General features: G+C 38.7%; 1 pseudogene; it reads right to left on the bottom strand.

Annotated features, from left to right (window-relative positions):
- Positions 1 to 8,356: 8,356 nt before the first annotated feature.
- LOC136828103 (zinc finger protein PLAG1-like) overlaps positions 8,357 to 24,374 on the bottom strand; it is a 31,750-nt pseudogene continuing 15,732 nt past the window's right edge.

Here is a 24,374-nt window from a genome sequence, read left to right as displayed (position 1 = left end):
TTTCAAAACTATTCAGTGATACTTTTTACAGAACTCCCATGGATACCACCATACAGAATGCCAATAGAAAGAAACACTGTGATCACCAGCCACACTGATAGCAACTACCATTTGAACTAAACACAAACGGCAGCTGTTTTCCCAAAACAGTAACCAAACCCCGTATTATTTTCCTGCTTCTAAATATATCAATGGTGGTAGTTTATGTAGCTTAAAAAAAAAAATTAAGAGCGCAAGGCAATAGTGTACCTTGTTATGAAGGTACAATATTGTGAGAGTTTACAAGGTCTTTTAACTTTTATATCAATCATTTTTATCACTTGCTACAGTAAGCAAACATACCCCAAAGCAGTCAGTTCTTAGGGCACAAAATGTATTATTATTATTATTATTATTATTATTATTAAGTAGTTAACTATATTGCCGTAAACCCTCAAAAATGTTAATAGCTGAATGAGTTTACATTGTTGAAAATTTCAAGAGGTGTTTTTAACCGGATTTTTTCGCTTACCATACAATGTTTTGTGAAATTAGGTCAGACAACATTTCATGGCTGTCATGCCGAATTTTGTGTATAAGGGCTGGATCATAAGGGAGAGCAATGGCTCACCACCACCACCAACCAATGTACCTACACATCATTTCATGTAAATTACAGCAAAACAAAATTTATTCAGTATCCTTCTTATAGTGTAATTATTACTGAATACAATAGATGTTTTTATGGCATTTATTTTGTGTTGAGTCTTCTCTATACAACTTTCAACATTTTCACAAGTGTGTAGCTATAAGGATATTTTACTGATGTTTATTTTTTTATTTTCTTTAATATTTTCGTCTTGTGATATGACAGATATCCACTCAAATTTGCTAAAGTGAATTAATAAGATACAAAGTACACATGTTTATAGCAGATTGGTGGGCAGCAGTTACAGGGAAATTGATGTGGTAATTTGTGACAGGTCACTCGTTTAAACTGTTGAGTAAATTCCAGGGGCACTGCTGTCTCCTTTCCATTCTACCATATTGTTGTTTAGTACCATTTGTGCTGACCTTCTAGTCTCCTCTATGTTTTCTCTCCAAGTGGAGCTGTGTGTGTGTATGGGCGTTCCACGTGTGTGGGCATGACAGACAAAGGCACTGAATGGTCACACTGCCAGGTCAACAACAGATGAAGGCATTCACCATTTCACATGTCAGGGCATTTACAGGAACCATTAAAGCAGATGCATTCAGGAAGGGGAGGATATCATGCACAATATGTCTGCAAATGCAATAGAGAATGTATGTAGCATTATTTGAAAGTCCTTAATATTTCCGGGTATTCTTCATTGTCTATTCTTTTTGGTGCAATCCAGTGATGGGTTTTCTAGCGAGATATATGCCATTACATTACTCAGGAATGAATCAACTTTAGCTACCAACTAAATACGATTGCAGCACCTAGGACACAGCCTCTGCAGGTACATTTACTACTATTAAGGAGAATATGTTGTTTAGGAAGAGCAAATGGACTGAATGGTTATTTTTTACAGAACTTTAATCTCCTAGGATTTACAAAAAGAATAATTTTGTAAATAATACATTCAAAAATGAATAAATTCCTTTGCCAAGATGAATATGTGGCTTAGGTTTCATCCTTGACATAGTTGCACAGGATGGATTTAACTGACTGCTGCCTTGCTTTCCAGCGCAAACATCTCTCTTGGAAAAAACTATGTTTGTAAAGCCTTTTAAAAACTGTGCAAATAAGTCCTAAACAATATCCTCAGTATGAAACAGACAAGGTATAAAGCCAATAGTTGTTCCACCAAGACATCAGGGTGCCCATTTTCTATGCTCTGAAGTTTGAGAATGGTGAGCACTGAATCAGTAGTTCAGACAATGCACATAGGTTTACTAACCTGGTGTGAGCTTCTCTTGCTGTTTGTACATCTCTGCATGTGTTGACCATTCTAAAAGACCACCAGATTTCTTTTGCAAGAGGAGTTGGTCAGGATATTTACACTACCCAAAGGCATGCCTCAGGTAGATGGGCTGAGGTTCTTCCACTTTTTATTTAAATCTGATAGCTGTACTGACTCAAACTCGAGCCTCCCCAAGCCCTGGGTGTTTTAAACATGAACCTTCAGCCCTCAGTACCAATCATAAGGAGAAAAAAGTCCTCCACCAATGTGGGGCAATCTGTCCCAGACCTGTTGAGTATGAAGGATTGTTAAGGATTTCCCTGAGATATTGACTTTTGAGTTGAGCTTTCCCATAAAGCAAGTTCTGCTGGGTGGGTTCCCTGTAAAAGCTCGTAGGACAGGTATAAATGCATAAAACATCTGATTCTGAGGTCTAAACATACAGTCCTAACTTTGCATCCTCATGCTGAAAGACACAGGGAACCAAAATGGCTTCAGACTGAATTGTGCACTCATATGATTAATGACAAAGTTGACCAAGATTTGATGACCAAATACAGACTCAGTCCTCAGCCCCAAGTGACTGCAGAAAAAGAGAATCCAGCAAATATTTGTTCTGAATTTCTTTTAAGATGGTACAAGAATTAATAATCTTAAGTGACAGTCAATACACTGGGATCTGAGTCTCATTTCTTGTTTATGGAATGCCTATCCTTGAGAAGTGTGACTTCTAAGGAGTAGGTTTTATGGATTCCTGCTGATTCTAAACTGACCACTACCTCAGCAAAATTAATATCCAATACTGTAGTGTACGCTTCTTGGTAAAAGCTCTCACAGTATTGTTTTTCTTGCAAAGTTCTGAGTACTTTTATGTGAAGAGGGTGTCTCTTCTCTTTAAGTGTATCCTTGGATTCCATGATTGCATTCTTAAGCTGTTAATTTACGTAGCAAAAGGATGAGTCTTGGCTCGTAAGATGTGGTAACCAGGACAACTTGGAGCAAGCAAAGGTAAGGTGATATCTGCTGGGCAGTACTGTCAAAATCTTAAAATACAGATCAGCTATAGCCCCAAACATTGCTACACACTTAAGACACTGTTGGTCAATGCAATTTCTGTGTATGAGCTTGAAAAAATCATAAAAGTATTTTTTGGAACAAAAAGTATATTGTAATGTATGAGCTTGAAGAAATCAAAAAAGGATTTTTTGGAACAAAAAGAACTGAAAAAATTATAAAACTCTACAAGCCTTAGGAGCCAAAGCCACAGTACATAGTGCATTGAGACAGTCGAATGTGCACACACACTATCCAAAAAACAGCCACCAACTTGAATGTTGCCACTTATTTTTTTCTTTCTCAAGATTTTGTCAGTAAAAATGGGGTGCATCTTCAAGGTCACAATGTCTTCAACCCCAAGAAATGTATTTTAGACATTATAATTAAATAAATCTGTGGATTAACCCATAAACTTTGAGGACTGACCCATAAACATGTTTGGAACTGGAAGGGGAAATAAAATGGTGGGACATTTTATTCTAATAAATGCTTGCAATGAACTAGAAAGGTAGTGACCTGATCATTTGGAACTTTTGATCATTCTGAACAACTTGGTCCCAAAGAAGGCAAATACAGTAATTGAAATTCTACTGTGCTATCAACTATTGAGTAAGGTGAAAGAAATGGATAGCCTGGCTGCTGAAAAAAACGAGCCAATCAGTGATAGATGTAAGTAATAAAAAGCTGACTAGATAACTCTAGTTAACCCTTAAAACCTGAGAGTGTGGAAATGAGCTTGGTCAAGATAGATGATGGACACAAATCTTAGTGACTAGTGCTTGGACTGGGTCTACTGTAATGGGGAGTGGTACCAATAAGTGCCAGCAGTTAAGTGCAAAAAGTTAACCTTGTTAAGAACTTTTAAGCTCCAAACTGTTCCTGGGACAGGCTTTTATTTAAGAAAAAAAAAAAAAAAATGACTATTAACAATTTTGATGATTTCACTGCTAAATAAAGTCGTCCCTCGCCATATCGCAGTTTACTCATCTTGGTCTCACTATACCGCATATTTTTAACTTATATATATCTAGATTTGTATTGCGGATTTTTATCTAGATATGTATCATGGATCTTTCACTATATCGCAGGATTTTGCTGTATTTATTATTTTTCTTTTGGGGTAAAATAAGCATTTTCCAGACTAAAAAATTAGAAACAATACAGTGGTACCTCATTTCTTGAACGTTTATGTCGAACATTCCGTTTTTCGACTGAAACTTTTGAAGAAATTTTGTGTCGTTTATCAAACAAATATACTCGTACTTGGACCTGACTGACTGTCTTGTTTATACTTGTATTTGACGGCCTACTGCGTACTACGAGAAAAACTGTATTAAAATGTTTTTTCCTTTACAATATATAGTTTCATGATAGCCACATTCAACAAAATAAATAGAAGAACAAAGCATTTCACGATAAAATTTAACATAAAAAGATGAAAAAAATCACGTCACCACGGTGACGCACAGCTGCTTTGAGATGGGAGGAGTGTTTATATTGTTGAGAAGAGAGTAAAAACATTACTGTATGTACGTAAAAGCAGTAACAATTCACATAAAGGAAATAAAAGAAGGAAATTTCACAATGATACAATATAAAAACAATCAAATGCAATACAGTAACAATAAGAAATCAAAAAGAGTCTTACTTGAGCAAATGTTCGGGACTGGGCTGAGAGAGACAGTAGAGGAGAGGGAGGGGATTGTGGTGGGTTATTGGGCTCGGAATATTTATCTCTTTCACTATGTTTCGCCCATTCCTTTCATCTACACTTGACTCATCCGAACCACTTCTTTTTGTTACAGTAAATTACCTATCGAGTGACACTTGCTTTTTTACAATTTTTTAGCACTGTAAAATAACTCATCCCCACATCATAAAAACCCACTGGCACCGTGTTCAGCTTCTGCGTGCCTTGGATTGTTTGTTTAAATGACTTCCATGTGAAAAGTTATTTGATCGTTCTTTCCTTTTCTTACTTGCATTTTTTACTTATTACTTGTTTGTTGCAAAATCCTCATTTTTATTGGATAATTTTAAATTCTACCGTTTGACAACAGTAAGTTGATGTGTTATGGCATAATTGATCTCCTAGTACTCAAGATCCAAGTGTAAATGCATCAACAATCATGCAAGCGCAAGGAATTGTTTTCACATTTGCTGGACGCTGATTACTCTCTCTCTCTCTAACATACATGCACACAGACACAGAATCGGACACACACACTCGATTCCTTTGACTATCCTTGCAAAATGTGAATAAAATTGATTTTGTTATCAACCTTTGCCTACTGCGACCATTTCGGTTTTATCGAGGGTCCGTCTCTCCTCCACGTCAATCCCGCGGCCATCGCCATTTTCTGCGACAGTTCATAATTTTTTTTTTAATTACGTAGGCTTAAGAGTGTAATCACCGGAATTATTTTTAGATTCTGTGAATGGACCCGTCTATTTATAAAACATCTGGCACTCCGGGGAATTTCCCGGGATGAGAAGATAACAGTAAAAATTACCTTAATTTTCCCTTGAAGCAGAGTTCAGATTTCGCTTTCCTAGCACCTAATTCGAGTTTTAGCTAAACTGAGAGAGAGCAATGCGAGCTGATTTCGTCTTGTCCCGCGTGGGAATTTATTTGCACCTAAATAATTCGCTAATCCGAAATACAAAGGCTTAAGAGTGTAGAAAGTGTATAAGTGCATAGGAAGTGTTTATAAGAGTGTGGGAAAGGTTTCTCAGAGTGGGGAGGGTTTATAAATCCTTAAAATATATATAAATAATAAAATCAATATAAGTTCGCTACTTCGTGGATTTTCGTCTATCACGGGGTTTCTAAAACCTAACCCCTGCGATACACGAGGAACAACTGTATGTACATTTTGGCTCTTGTATTTTAAAAGTATCATTTCCTAATACACCACAACAAAACCATGATCACCTGTCCCTAGGATGGTACCCATTAACACCACACCCAAGAAAGACATTATTCAATATGCACCTTAATGGAAGGCATCAACCATTATGTTTAAAATGAGGTACTATATTGTAAAAATACCAATACCCATCTCTCATGCTAAAATATTGTGAAACTACAGAAAACACATCTCGCTACCTTCTGTTATTAAAAAAATAACCGGAAAATGTAAAAGCACAAGTTCTAACCAGGCAACAGACAAAAATTCTGTATGTCAGGACCCGGTTAAGCAAAAGAATAAGAAATAACAGCTGAGGGCATTTCTTTGCAGCTGAACATTCCCCTGGCAGAACAAGGGAAGCATTCCTTCAAGAAAGTTAATTTCTTGGCCAATCAGTTACACAAAATGCAAGATGTAGAAGTATTTTAAAAGATTTGTTCACTGAAGGCACACCTGGGGATTAAACTGATAGGGCAAACGTATGTAAGTAGCTGAGTGATATGTGATTAGCATAAAAAAATCCCTTTATCATTACAAACAAAATTACTAAGACATTATCTACATGTCCACAGAATTTTCACACAAAAGCAATGTTTAAATTATTATAAAAAAAAAAAATTAAAGTCTCTCTGGAAGTTCCACCTAAACTCTATAATATAAAAGTTAACATGACCATCAAACTCTTGATGAGCTCACATAACTATCAATTAAATGTAAAGCACCCACTTGAAAATGGCTGACAGACAAGCAAACAAAACTTCGTTTTAACCTTTGATAATGCACTGTAATAAGAAGAAAAAATAACTTGACTTTCCATCTAAATTAACAAATCGGGTGTTAAGCAGTTTCTATTTTTCAAAATTATAAATGGGTTCACAACAGAAATTTTGTATCCCTATAGCAATACTTCACTGAATAATAATAAATGTCAACAACAAATCAAAGATAATTTTAGCATACTGAATAACACATTTAAATATATGTACCTTATAAAAAAAATAAAGAAATATTTTTGTGAAAACTACAACTGAGGTAAGAACTATATAGAACTAGAGGTAGAAACAGAAATCTTGCTTGGATACAAATACATCTTTACATCCTACTATAAATTGTACAATGCCAGTTTCACTCATAAAGACTTGCAATATATCACTAAGCCCATTCAACCACCATAAACAAATATAAGACTAGCAGAGTACTGTACACTAATAAAGGCTATCTGTAAAGATACATATAGTAATTTTTTACAAAGTGATTTTGTTATACATTGTAATTGGTTTCCTTTTTTTAAACCTGTGAATAAAGAGTAGACTTGACTCTTGAAACATACCTTTGCAGATAGTTTCAATATGACTGCTTGTTTCAACATGACTGCTTTGTTCACACAGTGGAAGTAAGGGCATACTGATACAACATGCCTTTACAACAAAACTGTGACATGCCACTAATTCATAACAATCCCAGAGGCAAGAATTGATAAAAAACAATTCATACATTCAGTTTCCATGACATACTCACACATACCACCACAGGTCTCGTAAGACTTCATAAGCAGAGTAACAACAGATATCTTTGTAAACTGTCTCATGCAACAACTTTCAAATCACCAAAAACGAGCAATTATAAACCCAGCAAAAACATTCTTCACGTTGTATCTGACATTTGTTACGGATAAGGTAATTCAGGATACTCTATGAAATAATCTATTTTCATGAGAAATTTAAGTGTAACTGGCTTTCACTCCAGAAATACCTAGAAATAACAGTAACAGAGACTCTCTCTCTCTCTCTCTCTCTCTCTCTCTCTCTCTCTCTCTCTCTCTCTCTCTCTCTCTCTCTCTCTCTCTCTCTCTCTCTCTCTCTCTCTCTCTCTCTCTCATCTAGAACACATGTGACCAGACTACTAGAAAGTAAACACTAGCTAACTCTGAGCTGTTCCTGTGGTCATTCAAGTTTCATTTACTAATTTGCATCTTTCACTAGCCATGCTAGAATAATTATGTTTACAATTCACTGGAAGGCCTTTGTTAGTGTCAATAGTTTTTCATCTTCCATCAAAGTTACTTGTTACTGAGAACATTTGATTTCAGTGAAGTCACTGTTTCACAACAACATACAGTATGCAAATACAGTATATGGACGCAAGTCACTGTAGTAATTCTTAAATTGGTTTTCTGTTCCTGTAGATCATTCCTAATACTGTAACCATTTTTTTTTTACTCTTGAGACACATGAAATCTAAACTACATCCCACTTGCGGAGATTGTACAGTACTCGCCTAATGGACAAATTTTGCCTACAAAAAAGGTTGTGATGGAACCACTTGAGTTTGATTAAGTGAGATTCGTGCACTGCTGAGGTGACTATTTAGCCACTTTTCCCAGGTTGTAGTTACCATAAGGTGATGATAATAAACCATCAAGAGATTCAGCTCCTTGGCATGACTTATTACCACTTGGGCCTGTCCTGCTAGAAAGACATCTTTTTGATTTTTGCTCTCTGAATTAAAACTGCACATATGACAATGAATTTTATACACAAAGTTGTGCATTAGTCATCATACTATAAGGTTTAACCAGGTTCATAACTTACTCCTGGCACAATGGGTTCCTTATAAAATGTGTAAGCTGTGACATTCTCCATTACCCAAAGAGGAAGGAGTTCCAGAACTGAAGAATTACAACTGCAATTTCTTGTTAGCTGTAATTAAGAATAAAAAAATTTTTTGATCCAATGACCATACAGTTAGCACATCACTCAACATAGATTCCCAATCACAGTTTAGCCATGAGTGGTTCACTGTCTGTCTGTAGATTTTGTTAACATTTTGAAGTACAAATCTGAGACCTTCAACACTAACTGAATCTAAAATTCCCAAGTTTACCATAGATGAATGGAGTAATTGACCTTTATATAAAACCAATGGAATATTACCTAATTAAATTATAATGTAATGCCCTTGGCATCTTGTATGTATTGTCAATTCCTAAAGATCATACATTATTCTCAGCCAACCGTTTTCATTCAATCTTTGAAAACTGTCCATTATATTTACATCACAGCAATATTATCACTTAATGACCCATGACCCTTGTCATTGTCAAGGAAGAGTAAAAAGTGAGTAAGGAGGTAAAATGGAGAAAAACAGGAAACCAAAAAAGAATATAGAATATTTGGACTACATCTATGTGCACAGTTTCTAAAAGTTCAAAAGCCGCTTTGCTAAACTTATAAGCCCTACATGAGAAAGTAACTTAATACAGTCCACTACTTCCATGCTTTAGCTTATGGGATATGACAACCTTACATTCCATGAATAATTCCATCATTGATGAAAGGTGTAAGTATTGGATGTATCTGAAATGTAAGAGAATGTAACCTATGTACGTCCCAAAAGGCAAGTGAAAAATACTACTTTTTTGCACATGATGCACTGGTTTCCCTAAGAGCGATGATGACTTTGGGTCCCGATACAAGAGTACATTACACAAACTTAGATACATATCACACATACAAAGTGTAAGGACTTTCCTACAGCCCCAAGTGTAAAGACTTTTCTACAGCCCTTCCAGGGAGATCTTATTGCAGAGTTCTGCAAAGATCACTGGGGACCAAATATTTCAACATTCCTTTTTCAAATTTCCTTGTAAGTAAATCACTTATACTGTACATCCATAACCATTTTCACAAACTCCTTCAACTTCATGCACACATACAAAGCACATGCAAACAAAAGTCTTATCTTGCACACACACACATACTTTACAGATATGTATACACAGGGTTTGAAAATATTTTGAATGTGAATTTCGCTTTTAAGGGAAAAGAACAAAACAAGTCCTATCTCTTATGCCTTGGATAATCGTAATTTTTAAATAAATAAAATTAAATAGTGCAGAAATAAAAATATAAGCCTACCCAAATTCCATGTAGACACCCATGAAGCTACCTTACTAACCAATCCATCAACTTTGTACTCCAGTTCGCTTACATCTTCCTTAAATCTAACAGAGGTAGAAGAAACTTAAAAATGAATATAATCCAATCTTAACAATACCTCTACAAATCCTCTACAAATGTAAAAGAAATCAAAAGATAGAGGAAAAGCTATAACTACAGGAACTACACAAATAATGACTACTGCAATACAATAGCATAGAGGGGATTTTGCCATCCAGGTACTTTGGTCCATCTGATACATGGTTGGTGAGAAGCGCATAAAGCTCTATGAAGTTTTGTTTGAATTCGTTTTTAAAAGTAAGTGTAAAAAACTCAGAAGTTACTTTCAACTTACATTTTTCTGACAATACCAATGCCTAACAATATGACTCATTCTCCACAGAATATACCAGGTACACACAGACTATGGAGTAATGATTGAATATTGCAGCAGACGCTTATAACTAATCTGGCACTACATTAAAAGAAAAAATAACAATTCATCACTATAAAACATGAGGGAATCACCACTTTTCTTTTCATTAAATGAATTCCCATGCCATACTTTTTAGTAAACATACCATTTTCACATTTACATTGTTTACATGTTACACATCTTAAATAAAAAAGAACCCTGCCTGTTTTAAGTTAAAACTACTTCCCTGTTCACTATTTCTTCCCTGCACAAGACAACATTAGTTCAGCTTGTATCACAGATTTCACTCAGTCCCCTTAAGGGAATGCTTGGTCAAATCCTGGAAGTGTAGGAAGAAGCGAAGCAGTTGTGGTAACTGCGGCACTAGTGGTTGGTGTTGTGGTGGTTCTGACAGCAGGGATCTCCTCTTCAGTTGAGAGCTGTGCTATGGACCCAGAGGAATGGTGAACTGAACTGCCGGAAACGCCTGGTGAATCTTCCGTTAAGATAGTAGACGGCATCATTCCTCCTTGTCCAAAACCTTCACTCTGGATACCACCGAGGATGGAGTGTGTCACCATTGGCTCTCTGGTAAATATGGTTCCTGGTTCAAGCACTGAAGGGCCCTTTTCCTCCTGTGGGAGACGTAAAAGTGTTGATTCTAAAAGAACTCTATGGGACTCCTCTTCTGTCCGCTGAGATGCAGGCTCTAATAATGATGAACCAGCAATATTCATGGAACCAGATGGTAAATACATGCCCAAAATTTTACTTAAATCATCACCTCCCGGATCTATTTCTTCCATACTTGGCTGAAGTTCTGGCTCCTCTTTGATACTCTCTTCAAATATCCTAAAGTCTGGCTGGAATGAAGGTGATACAAACTGAGTGTCACCTGAAGGATTTAAAAGACCTGAAGTGCTTGGCAGACTGGATGTTCCAGAGAGTCCAGATGGTCCTGCCACTGGCTCTGGAAGAAGCACCATTGGTATGGACTGACTCCCAGATGCAGGAGGTGGAGATGAGGCTACACTAGCAGTGGGAGACATTGCTTGGGTTGCTGATGATGTACCTGGCGTACTGACATCTAATCCCTCTAAACGACTAACATCTGACATGCCATGGCTTTTTTTCATATGTCTAACTAAGTGATCCTTTCTTCCAAACTTTTGGGGGCATTTTGTACAACTGAAGTCTCTTTTTCCCGTGTGGACCACAAGATGTCGTTTCACATCTTTTTGTACCAATAATTAGTCTGTGAAGTGATCTAAAATTTCTTCTCGTCACTCTTAAATCTTAGAATCAACATGAACCGTCAAAGAATAAATTAGGTCTGACTTTGTTTCAAACATTTTCTGGCAAATTTTACACTGCAAATCCCCTTCTTCTGCAGCATGAACAGCGCAGTGTTTTCTATATGACATATAAGAATTATATTCTTTCCCACAATCAGGTCTCTCACACTTAAACTGCTTATTGGGATCATGAATCTGAATATGATTCTTCAAATGATCTTTGCGATGAAAACTACGATTACAAAGGGGACACTGGTGTTGTCGTTCAGTTGTATGAATAAGCTGATGACGTACAAGTTTAAACCTTGATGAAAATGCTTTATGACAAAAAGTGCATGAAAAAGGTCTCTCTCCAGTATGTGAATATGAATGTTGCTTTAGCTTTCCTGGGCTAAGAAATACCTTCTGACAAACTGAACATGAATATACACTTCCTCGGCCACGGGGACTAGATCGAGGACTTCGTCGTTCTGGAGTTGCAACAGGAAAAGGCTCAGGATCTTCTGACTCTGTGGATGATGCAGGTGAACCAAGCTCTTGCTTTACAGAAGTCCTCACCTTTTCCTCTCTATGCTGTGGAATTTCACTCTTGGGTGGTGTTTTCTTACCTGAGGTTGATGGTGCTAATCCAAGTTGACTTCCACCACCTCTACTAATACTTTTCTTACCTTGTCTCCCACGAACACTTGTAAGTGTTTCCCCTTTTGAACTCTGATGCGCTTTTGAGCAACGGTGATTTGAAAGGCTGGCAGCACTACTAAATACAACCTTACATCCTCGACAACTAAATCTCTGACGAGTGCGAAACTGCCATGAAACACCTTCCTCTGAAAATACAGAATACACGGTAAAAAACATATGAAAAATTCTTACTGTGCGTGCAGTGCCCTCATCAAGCCTAATAAATCATTTTTAGAGCATTTTACATAGGTTTCTTCATCCTCTGACAAGTGAAGAGAGGATAGTACCCATGATATTCAATTTTCAGCCCTTCTGTAGTAAACCTTAAGTCCTGACAATATACAGTACAGGGAACATGCAGTTGGCTAATAGAGTATCTCTTAAAATGCGAGAGGATTCTCACTGAATCACATGTTGCATTCTCTCAGCAAAGGATTTGTTGAAGTTGTCATCATGGAGTCTGGACATTAAGTACAGTATGTTCAAGATACATCCTCTTAATGCTTGGCCCAACTCCTATCTACAGGATGTTGCTAAAAAAATAAATTTCTATACTGTTTAAAAATTTCAGTTTTCTTTCTCAACCAAATAATTATAGTTGGATTTACCCAATGAACTCTGCAAGAACCATGACCAGGATAGTTTGTATACCAACCCATCACCAGCAGCATTGACACTTACAGGCCAGCCAATATATGCATTAACAAACCCATGACCAGGCAAACTTTAAGGTCTGCCAACTTTAAAAAACAAGGACATCAATGGAAAACGAGACACTCCTCTACTTATGAAAGAGTTAACATTCCAAACGGCTGTTCGTACATTTATTTTGTTCATAAGTTCAATTTGGTATACGCAAAGTCAATACGTACAGTACTATTTATGTTTTTTCATACTAAAACCTAAAACTAGGACAGTACTGTTACTGTATTTTATAGAGCATTTTATTAATACAAATGATATATAAAACCTAACACTAAACAAATTATGATCATATATAATACAGTAAAGTACATGCACAGTTTTCTTACCTTTGAAACTGTGTCGTACGCTTGTCATGATGGATGATGAGAGGGGGAGGGCAGTGTGGAATTAATACAGGGGTGGCAGTTCATCAGCATCTTTTTCTTTGTTTTCTTTAATTTCTTCAGGAAGGATTTCTTCAGGAAGGATTTCTTTATCACTTTCCTCTTCATTATGCTAAGAGTCATCGGAGGTGGAGGCTCTTGGGTTAGAACAACACCCGGTTTAAGGCAATACCTGGTATGGTTTGCATTGTTTTTCTTTTCTTTTCACCGTATATGATACGATAACAATGGAAAGCATCACTGACTGTTGATGCTACTTTTGAGAATCTCTCAACACTGGGGTCCTGATTCTCAAAAATAATCAATACTTTTTCTAGAAGAGAAAATCTCTCGGCCATCAATTTTGTTTCAAACTTCTTTAAGGGAACAAGTTCTTCTTCTTCTTTTTCATGTTCTTCTGTTTTTTGTATTTCTTCCAGTCCATCAAATCCCCATTCGTCAACTCCTCTGAATGAGTGTCAAACAGCTCTTGAAAGTCCTCTTCCCCTATGTCAAGCTTGAACTTTTCACTGATGTCAACGGGACTGTTAAGGATTAAGCCCTTTTCCTCCTCTTCTTGATTAAACCCTCTGAAGTCATTTACAAACAGTGGGCATAAGGCCTTCCATACTCCATTCATGTTGATGTCACTTACTTCACGCCATGCAGCATCAATGTTCTTTACATAATTGTAAATGTTGTAACCCTTCCGGAAGTCACGTAAGGTCACATCTGCGTCATTTACTTAATATCCTTTAATGCTTGCCTATACGTATGGCGAGTGTAGTAGTTTTTTGAAATTTGCTATTACACCCTGATCCACTGGTTGAATGATGAAGCTGTGTTAGGGGGTAAATAAACTCCTGATCCATTGGCTGAATGATGAAGTTGTGTTACAGGGGTAAATAAACAACTTGAATATCCAGATGGAATCATCTAAGTGCAGTGGGTGACCAGGGGCATTATCCAAAATTAAGAGTCTTGAAAGGAATGTTATTCTCTCTGTACCACAGCTTGACTTCGGGGATAAAATGATGAAAAACCAGTCCTCAAATACAGCAATAGTCACCCAAGCTTTCTTATTGGACATCCAGATTATGGGCAGAAAACTTTTTGTGATATTTTTCAGTGCCCATGGATTTCCTGCACAACAGACGAGGAGAGGTTTTAGCTCTATGTCTCCCAACCAACTGCCACCCAGCAGTAACATTAGCCTATCCTTTGCCGCTTTAAATCCTGGCATCATCTTCTCTTCATGGCTGATGTACATTTTTTCTGGCATTTCTTTCCCAGAAAAGGCCTGTCTCATCTGTATTAAAAATTTGCTGAGGGGTATAACCTTTCTCAACAGTTATTTCCTTGACATCTCAGGAAATTTTTCAGCTGCGGCTTTGTTGGTGCTTGCCGACTCACTGCTTACGGCTCGTTTTTTGAAGTGTTGAAACCATACATGACTTGCAGCAAATGCTTCATCTTTAGCACTTTCGCCAGCCTTAGCCTTCAAGTCATTGAAAAGGCTTTTAGCCTTTTCTTGAATGGCTAAGTGGTACACATCTTTGTCTCTGGTGTTCCATCAAGATACTGCAAAAAATTCTTCCATTTCTTCTACCACCCTCCCCCTTCTCTGACTTATAATTGTTGACTGCATTGGCAAAGCACTTTTCAGGTGTTTCATAATTCTGTCTTTGTTCTTCAAAACTGTGCCAATATATCATCAAGCGATTCATATGATAATGGCACATTATGTCAACCATTTTTTCACCCTTCTAACTTCTTTATTACTGCCACTCCAGTTTCCACTAAGATGGCCTGCCACTTTTTAACACTACCACTTTCATCACTGGCCTTGTGCTTGCCATAGCCATGATAGATACCGGATGCGGTAAATATTTAACAATAAAATCAGACGAATGAATCGCTGCACAGGAGAAGAAGTCTCAGCACTAGCATAGGTACAAAGAATCTGGGATGCCTAGTGGCATCAGCTACAGTGCTGTTCAGCATTGGTGCAGGCAGAAATTGTAACTAAGTCGAGGCAGGCCCTCATACCAAAATTTGCACTTGCTGGTCGCGGCCTGGAGGGCCCTGATCAAAAACTGAATCTACGAGCACGGATGTTCATATCTCTGAAAGTTCATAAGTAGAGGAATGTCTATGCAAATGCTCTTGGCATTAAAAAAAAAATAGAACTTCTCAAAAATCTTTTGCATCGGCCACTGGAAGCTGAAAGTGATTTTTATTTCAAACCCTATGCTGGGCCTGTTTTCCGAGACGCTTGTAAAAATACGCTAATTTTAGTGAGTTATACATGTTCTTTCTCGACGTTTTTGATAAATTTGTCATAAATAATAAAAAAGTTATCACAACAAAATCTGAATACGGCTTATTGTTGTCATGGAGACCAGTATGTAAATTCTGATTTATGGCAAATTTTTAAAAATAGTGGCATAAACCACTATTCGGCTCAGCAAACTTACTCCACTCAAGAATATTTCATATTTATTTGAATGTGCTTTATGGTACTGTATCATACATGAATCCAATCTGTGATGAATTTCACATCACTGGTAAGGCAATTCATCATACTTGTACACTGTATAAATAAAAACTGGATATCTGTTTTCTCCAAGTTATCACAACTTTTTTTAAAAAAGAAAAAATCTTTTCATTATGGCTAACTTTTACTCATGATGTTAGTTGTTTATTTTTTACCATTTTCATGCATATCATGATCAAGATCAGCTTTTCTGCTTTAAAATAACACCAAGTTCATTAAAGTAACATGAAGTATACGGTTATAACGTGATAAAAAAAATTTACTGTGACGCATTTAGCCCAGTCAGTGAAGGATGTGTTCTGGCCCAGTCAGTTTCTGACACCCCCACCCACCCCACCCCCTTCAAATCCTCAAAAGGTTAAGTGAATCTTAAACAGGCAAATACAGATTTTTAACAGAAATGTTTCAACTGTCTTGAAAATTCCAATTGAACAATAATAAAGATAAATTACTTATTCTCCAGACCTTAAAAAATACAACAGACATCAAATGCACTTACCAGCTAGGATTCTTGTTCCCATCCTCTCAGCATAGTCCTTTGAAAACCATACTTTAAGTTCACATTGTGGTGGTATTTCCTGGAAATACATAATATCACACTACAAAAGTCATTAAAACAAATGGATCAATTATTTACAGATATCAGAATTCAATACATATTGTTAAGTAATTGCAGAAAACACATTTTGCTTCTAAACCTAATAACTCATTATACGAACTAGTCTATACATATATTCTAAATGCATTATGGTGTATCACCAAATCTGTAATCCTACAATTTACTTGGTTTTTTCCACAGGTAGGGCTTAAAATCGAGATTTGAAAGGTTGTAAAAGTGGTCAGTCATGTGATGTTTTACTTCTGTTAAGGAAACTAATTTCAATTTAACCAACTAAGACAAGCTGCAATATACATTCTCTATCAATCAGATATCAGTCCATGTGGATAACTTCATTTAAGCAAATCATCATCATAGTAAACATTTTCACTACATATTTCCTTTTAAGGGGGTTAGATGTACAACTAATTCTTTCCTTGCTTCTCTGTCCAGAGCTCTTTCTGCCTATCTTCCAGGGTCTACTTATCAAAGGTTAATACAAGAATAACCATTAATATCTAGAATAAAAAAAGGTTTATTTGATGCAACAAATGCATTACTCCTGCAGTGTTTAGATTGTAAATATAAACAATGAGATCACTCACCTTTATTGTAGCAAAATATATTTCCCCTTTATACTGAAAAGCAACTAAGTTCTGCTCAGATTTCTTTTCTGCTGGACGCACAAATATCATCCAGTTGCTGCGTTCTTCTTGCTGTGTATCCAAAAGAAGATAATCACCTTCTTCCTGTGTAATCTTAAAAACAATTCCAAACCTAAAAATAAAATTAATTTGACTTATTAGGAACAGTCACAAACAAATGCTTCTCCTTGTAAACAAACAAAATTCAGAAAATTTTTAAATGTTCTTTATTGTTCCTCTTCTGAAGTGTGCTGCTATATGGTAGCTACCAAACAGTGAAAGTTAATGAAAAGCACAATGCACTAAGTAATATGGTTGAGGGAATTGGCTGAACACCTGTAGTATAGTCAACAATGCATCATGCAAGAAACATTAGCAGTAATCACAAAATGGCCAATTTATATGATGGTCATGTCTTATGAAATGAAAAGGTCTTGAAAACTTCCCCATTGTCAGAGTACTGAATATATATGGTAGTCTTTCATTAAACTTTTTTTTTTTTTGTTTTGTCCACCCAACCTAACTTTCATACCTCTCCTGAATCTCCTCTTCCACAGTTACTTGTCGGCTGCCTGCAAGAATTTTTTCAGCTTGTAGGGGTCCAAACTGCAACCGTTTACCAAGAAATTCCTTAGCATATACTCCTACACAAAAAAAAAGTATAATTAAACAATTGTGGCAGCATACTAAATGCTATATTTTTACAACAAAACAAGTTGTTATACAAACCCTTTCATCATAAAACAGCCTTTTAACTGTACAGGATGCATCTAGGTGCTGGAGGCAAAACATCCAAAAAGAACATTTACACTGCACATACTCAGCCAACTCCCCTTTACTTGGAGTACTTTAACAAGGCTCCTCTTGAAGACCAATCTCCATATATGTGAAGATGGAAGGAAGGCACTAGAGTTAATGGTGAAAGTATTAAAAACTTTTATTGTAAAAACAAATTTGTCAACACAAATGCACTGCTACTTGAGAAGGAAGAAGAAACAGATGACTTCAAGTAGGAAGATGGTGCTGTCAGATGTCCATTAAAAGGATAAAGACTGGGAGTTGGTAAGGGCAGGCCCAAAAGGCTTAAAGACTTGCAGGGGGTCTGCATTGGAAGAAAATCAAAAGATGGACAGCCAGAGTCCTAATCCTGAGTGAGGCAAGGTCTCCTAAGGATGTCTGAGCACATGTAGGTCCTCGACTCACAGTGGGGATCCATTTCAGCATTTGGCGCCATAACTTGATGTTGCATCAAGTTACAGAACAGTATGCACCATTAACTTGATGCCTATTCTTGCCGTTAGAGCTGAAAACAGCGCTTATGTGTTCAAGTTAGGGTGCTGTGAAATGCTGTTAACGGCGCTGAGAAAGCACCATAGGATTGAACCCGCCGTAAATCAGTGACACGCTATATAAATTTCATAGCAAAGACAAAACATTCTCTACCAAAGAATGAAATCCAAGATTTGTAAGACTGAACATTCAAGGAGTAGAAGCATGAAAGGAAGCCATCCATCAAAGACGGACTCATAGAACTCATAGATGTTATAAAGGGTGTACCTCCTAACCTGGGAAGAGCAGTGAAAGGACAGCAAACAGGAGAATCTTTCTCATTGTCAGAGAGAGTACAGCATTAAAAGAAGCCCAAGGTGATAAATAACATGGCCTAAAAAGTCAGAGAAAAGTGGCACATCCACTATTAGGTCAACTGGTGAGCGGTGCAGTCAAGGTCAACCCAGAACTGGACATACACTGGAACTCCAGGAACTGATTACTGAATTAGGAAATCAGAAAGACATCTATCATTCATTTACACGAGATCAAAATGAAAAACGGACTGGAGATAAGCAACATGAGAATTTTAATCCCAAAAGTGAGATTATTCATAACTCCAAGACGATGACCTCTTTAGATAACTCAGTGGTCAAGGGAACGAGAACCTTAGTTGCAAAGTAGTCATGGTGACTGTGACCACAATGCCTGAAAAACTTAACTCACTGAAGAAATACAGGTTCATAAAGCATATGATACCAACTGATGTCTGATGAGGCCCACAACCTCACCAGCATCTGCCTTAGCAGCTCAATGGTCAAAAGAGTAAGTGTCCTGACCAGACCAAGCCTGAAGCATGACATCCACTGTTCAAGCCACAGAGGGTAATCGCAGATTATTGCACTAAGGAGGATCAGCATTCAACATCCACACTACAGATCCAAAAAAGGTTTCCCGATCTGTAATTGGGTTGCAGACATTCAAAGAAAGGCCATCTGAACTGAAGAACTTGCAGAGCCTGTCTTCTGTAGTGAGACCCTGAAGCAAACAAGGCAGGAAAGAGGTCAAACCTCTTAGTTAAAGCAAAAACTAATAGGAGAACAATTCCAAACATGTCCTTAAGAGTGACCAAACCAAACTCCCTAACTTCAGGGAGGCAATATCCTAAATAGGTGTAGGCAAGATTTTAGGAGAGCCCTCCCAAACATCAGGTAGGATGCTCTGCCCTAAGATGTTTATGGGGGTACAAGGGAGTGGCAAAGCCCAAACTGCTTGCCTTAGGTTAGGTAAGGATGTTTCCCTGTTAGCTATCCTCATAGTATATTTTTGCCACTCTGAAAATGTTACTAGATTGGTCACTCCTCTGTTACAACACTTTTAATGGTCAACCATAATTTAAGACATCTAGAACTAGCAGATGTTATTTTTCAGCTCTCATATGCTTACCGCAGAGGTGTATCACTCACACAGGAAGGGAGAAAGTCCTTCAAGAAAGCTATATTTATTAATGAGAGACACTGTTTCAGAACTGTTTACATATCTATATTAAAGTAACTACAAAGACTTTTACTTTTGGTAATGCCAAACACTCTTGGGAAGAGGAAGTTATCCAGAAGATTTTCGGTTGTTATTTTCATCTGATTGATCATCTTAATCAACTGTTTATTTATTACTATAAAATCCTTGTAGTAGTGTACAGTTATCTGGAAATTTGAAGATACATTATTTTACCTTCAATACCAATACATCTGGAAGCTTCATACAAGGCAAGGTAGTCTACATAGTGCCACAAAGTATACTAGCCATGAATCCACTATCCACAGCTAATTGTCTTATTAAAAACGCATCCATGCACCAGGGATACATCACCCTCAAATTCTGACTGGCACTTCAAATAATCTGCCACTGTAAACAACTGAAAGAATCCTACAAGCTTTGTGGATTTGAGTTTACCTTGAGATACCTGGAACACTTCAGCCTTCAAGTCCTTACACTTTCAGGGTGAAGAAGACCATTCCTTACTTTGCAACTTTCATAAGAACTGTAAAAGTAGCCACTTCATTCAGGTTTGTGTTTGTGATCTATGAGGACATATGGTTCTATAGGGAGAAGTTAAAGAAGAAATATGTCTGACAGACAATAAAATGACATTTTTATGATAAAATGAAGTTTCATTACACTTACCAAACCACTGTAAAAGCTTTAATCTCTTAAATTTCGACACTTCCGAGATATATTTTTTCAAATTTTGTTTGGAACGCTGATATAATTGGCGGGAGACCCAACCTCACCGGATGTCAGTGGGGGGGAGTGGAAGGAGACTAGCCCAGTAAACAGCTCCAGTTTCAAGCTCGGCATACATAATAAGTGATAGCCTGAGATAACGCCTCCCCCTGCAGGGAGGAGGCGGCCTTTAAGTTACAGTGTTTTGGTAAGTATAATGAAACTTCATTTTATCATAAAAATGTAATTTTCATTATAATACCTTACCAAAACACTGTAAAAGCTGATTCCACATTTAAGGTGGAAGGGCAGGGGATGAGGTATCAGTTATCGAAAGAATACATCATAAAAAAAAAGGGACAAACCCTAAACATGGGCATCATATGGATCCCTACCAATAAAAGGTAGGTGTCTCCTTACCTGGTAGATGGGCTTTTGCAGGGAGGTGCTGCTGCTGGTTGAAGCTCCGCTACCTGCAGAGGCATTGGGCGTAAGCACTGCTAGCTACTCTGCTCCATAACACCCCTAGTAGTCAGGGAAGTACACCGCTGACTAAGACAAGGGGTGACTTTCCTTTGCTCTTGCCCTGAGCAACTGGAAAGCAACCAGACTGAAAACAGGCCTCACCGCCTAACCTAAAACTAGTTAAAAACAAAACATCCCCCTTTTCTATACCCTCTATAGCTAAAACTAGATTGGAGGGTACTCCAGGTGAAGTGAACACCCCCAGCTTCCCTTCAACTCAGCAACCATAAAATCACAAGGAGAAGGTAAGATAAAGAACCTATCCCCCTAGTGTGTTCCCCCTAAAACCAAGCCAGCTACAGATACGGGACCTAACACAAACAGGTCCTGGTACGCAACTTCGACCTCCCTAAGGTAGTGAGACACAAACGCTGATTTCGATCTCCAGAAGGTGCTCTGTGTGATCTGCGAAAGTGACTTATTATGACGGAAAGCCACTGAAGTTGTTATTGAACGCACTTCATGAATGTGAGACTTGACTAGGCGTCGTCCTCTTCATTGATGTGTCTGTGCGCCTCTAGAATGAGTTCCTTGACCCAAGAAAGCAAGGGCATTTTTGGATAAAGGTCTGGTTGGGTCTTTCACTGAACACCAGAGGTTAGAGGAATCTCCTCTGATGTTGGCAGTTCTGGCTAAAGTAAGCCTTGATAGCTCTAACAGGGAACAAAAAAAAGCCTAATTCTTGAGGGCCAGCCACTTGAGAGGTTTTGAACAGTAAAGGATTGAGGCCAAGGATTGGAAGGAGACTCATTCTTGGCCAAAAAATTCAAGGTGAAAGAACAAACACCATTACCTTGTGAAAAACCCACTTTCTTGTCAATGGCATGTATTTCACTAACTATCTTTGCCGTTGCTAAGGTAACCAGAAAAGGAATTTCTTAGGTAGGTCTCTAAGAGAAAGTTCTTCTAAAGGTTCGTACCTTGGAGACATCAATCATCTCACAACTACATCCAGATTCCAGGCAAGGGAAGGTTTTGGAGTCTTAGCTGTGTCTAAAGACTTGAGGAGATCTCACAAGTCTCGGTTATTCGACAGGTCTAAGACAGGTCTAACCCTCTATGGGAGAAGACGGAGGATAGCATGGCTCTGTAACCTTTGATGGTTGATGGCATCAACTTTCTTGAATCTCTTAAGTAAATGAAAAAAATCAACAAGTTGAGTTACAGGCGTCGAAGAAGAGGAGATGCTATTTTTTTCTACACCAATTCCTGAAGACTGTCCACTTGGATTGGTATAATTTGCTAGAGAGTCCCTTCTGCACCTCGCAATAGCCTCTGCAGCCTTGCTTGAAAAACCTCTGCTCTGATGAGCTTCCTGACAGTCTGAAGCCTGTCAGAGCAAGTGGACAATCCCTGGTGGAACTTCATTAGGTGGGGTTGTCTGAGAAGAGACTTCCTTTGAGTTAGAAGCCTTGGGAAGTCTATCAGGAGATATAGCAGTTCCAGGAACCACTCCTTCCTTGGCCAGAACGGGGCAATAAGGATTAGTTCGACGTTCTGATGGAATTTCATTTTGTTTATCACTTGCCTGATGAGCCTGAAGGGAGGAAAGGCATAAGCAAACAGGTTCGTCCAGTCTAGGATCATGGCGTCCACCAAGTGAGTCAGAGGGTCTGGAATTGGCGAGCAGAACACTGGGAGACGATGGTTCTTGGAGGTAGCGAAGAGGTCTATCATGGGAGTGTCGCACAATTTCCACAGATCTGGGCATACTTGTGGGTGCAGGGTCCACTCCGTAGGAAGAATCTGGTTCCGACGGCTGAGTTGGTCCGCAAGAACGTTCAGTTTTCCTTGCACAAACCGAGGGAACAGAGCCACCCTGTTGCTGTCCGCCCGCAGAAGAAGGTCCCTCGCAGTCTCGAACAGGGAGAAGGAATGGGCACCTCCCTCTTTCCGAAAAATCCTGGAGAACAAGGTGAATGGCCAACAGTTCCTTGGCACTGATGTGGAGCTTCTTCTATTCAGCCGACCAAACCCCTGACATCCTGAAGTTGCCTAGATGTGCTCCCCAGCCAACATTGGATGCATCTGAGAACATCTGCAGAGATGGTTGTCTTGGGAGGAGATCTAGACCCTCCAAAAGTCTTTCCGGCGATTTCCACCAAAGAAGATGTCTCTTGACGTCGGGGGGAATGTTGAAGATCGTGAAGTCCAGTTGAGTTCTTCTGTCCCAAGAACTCTTCAGGAAAAACTGCAAGGGTCTCATGTGTAGACGACCTAACTTGATGAATTGCTCCACTGACGACAGAGTTCCCAGGAGAGCCATCCACTGACGGGAGGAACAACTGTCCAGGAGGAGAAACTTCTCCACCGTAAGAAGGCAGGAGGAAACCCTTTTGGGGGACAGAAAAGCCCGAAAAGCTACTGTCCAGAGTCATCCCCAAATAAAGAACCCTCTGCGAAGGAATTAAGCTCGACTTTTCCGTGTTTACCAGAATCCCTAAGGTTCGAGCTAACCTTAGGGTTCTGTGAAGGTCCTCCATGCAGCGGTCCCTTGATGATGAATGGGTAAGCCAGTCATCGAGGAACAAGGAGATCCGAACTCCCTCCAGGTGGAGCCAATGACCTATCGGGGCGAGAACCTGAATGAATACCTGCAGGGCTGTCGATAGGCCAAAGCAGAGAGCCCGGAACTGGAAAACTTTGTCCTTGAAAAACAACCGAAGATACCTCCTGGAGTCTTGATGTACTGGAATGTGAAAGTAGGCATCTTCATGTGTCGAGGTCACCATCCAATCCCCCGAGTTAGAGCCTGAAGAACGGAGGCGGTTCGTTTCCATGGAAAACTTGGTTTTCACTAAGTACAGACTGAGAAGGCTTACGTGGAGAACTGGCCTCCAACCCTGATGACTTGGGACTACAAACAGCGGTTGTAGAATCCTGGGTTGACACGTCCTGTACTTCTTGATGACTGTTTTCCTTAAGAGAGACTGGACTTCTGTCTCTAAGGCCGAAAAGCTTGACTGAGCCTCTTGAGTATGCTGTCAAGGAAATGGGAGAGTGGAGAGAGGAGGAGGTTGGGCGAGACGGAAGGCGGTAGCCTAGCTGGAGCATGAATCATCCACTGATCTGCACCTCTGTCTCTCCATTCCTCCCAAAAGAGACTGAGTCTGGCCCCCCCGGCGCAAGGGAGGACAGGGTTCCTACTTACTGGCAGGACGACCTTGGGGTTTAGAGGGAGAACTTGTAACCTCTGGAGTTGGAGCGGGGCCTTGAGTAAGGTTTGGGTCTGGCGTTACTGAAGCGGATGTCTGGTAGAGGAGACACCATCTTGGTTGAAGGAGCGG

The sequence above is a fragment of the Macrobrachium rosenbergii genome, chromosome 42 (genome assembly GCF_040412425.1).
Source record: "Macrobrachium rosenbergii isolate ZJJX-2024 chromosome 42, ASM4041242v1, whole genome shotgun sequence".
NCBI classification, from domain to species: domain Eukaryota; kingdom Metazoa; phylum Arthropoda; class Malacostraca; order Decapoda; family Palaemonidae; genus Macrobrachium; species Macrobrachium rosenbergii.
The sequence above is the reverse complement of the archived record's forward strand: the minus strand, read 5'-3'. Positions and strand labels throughout refer to the sequence as shown.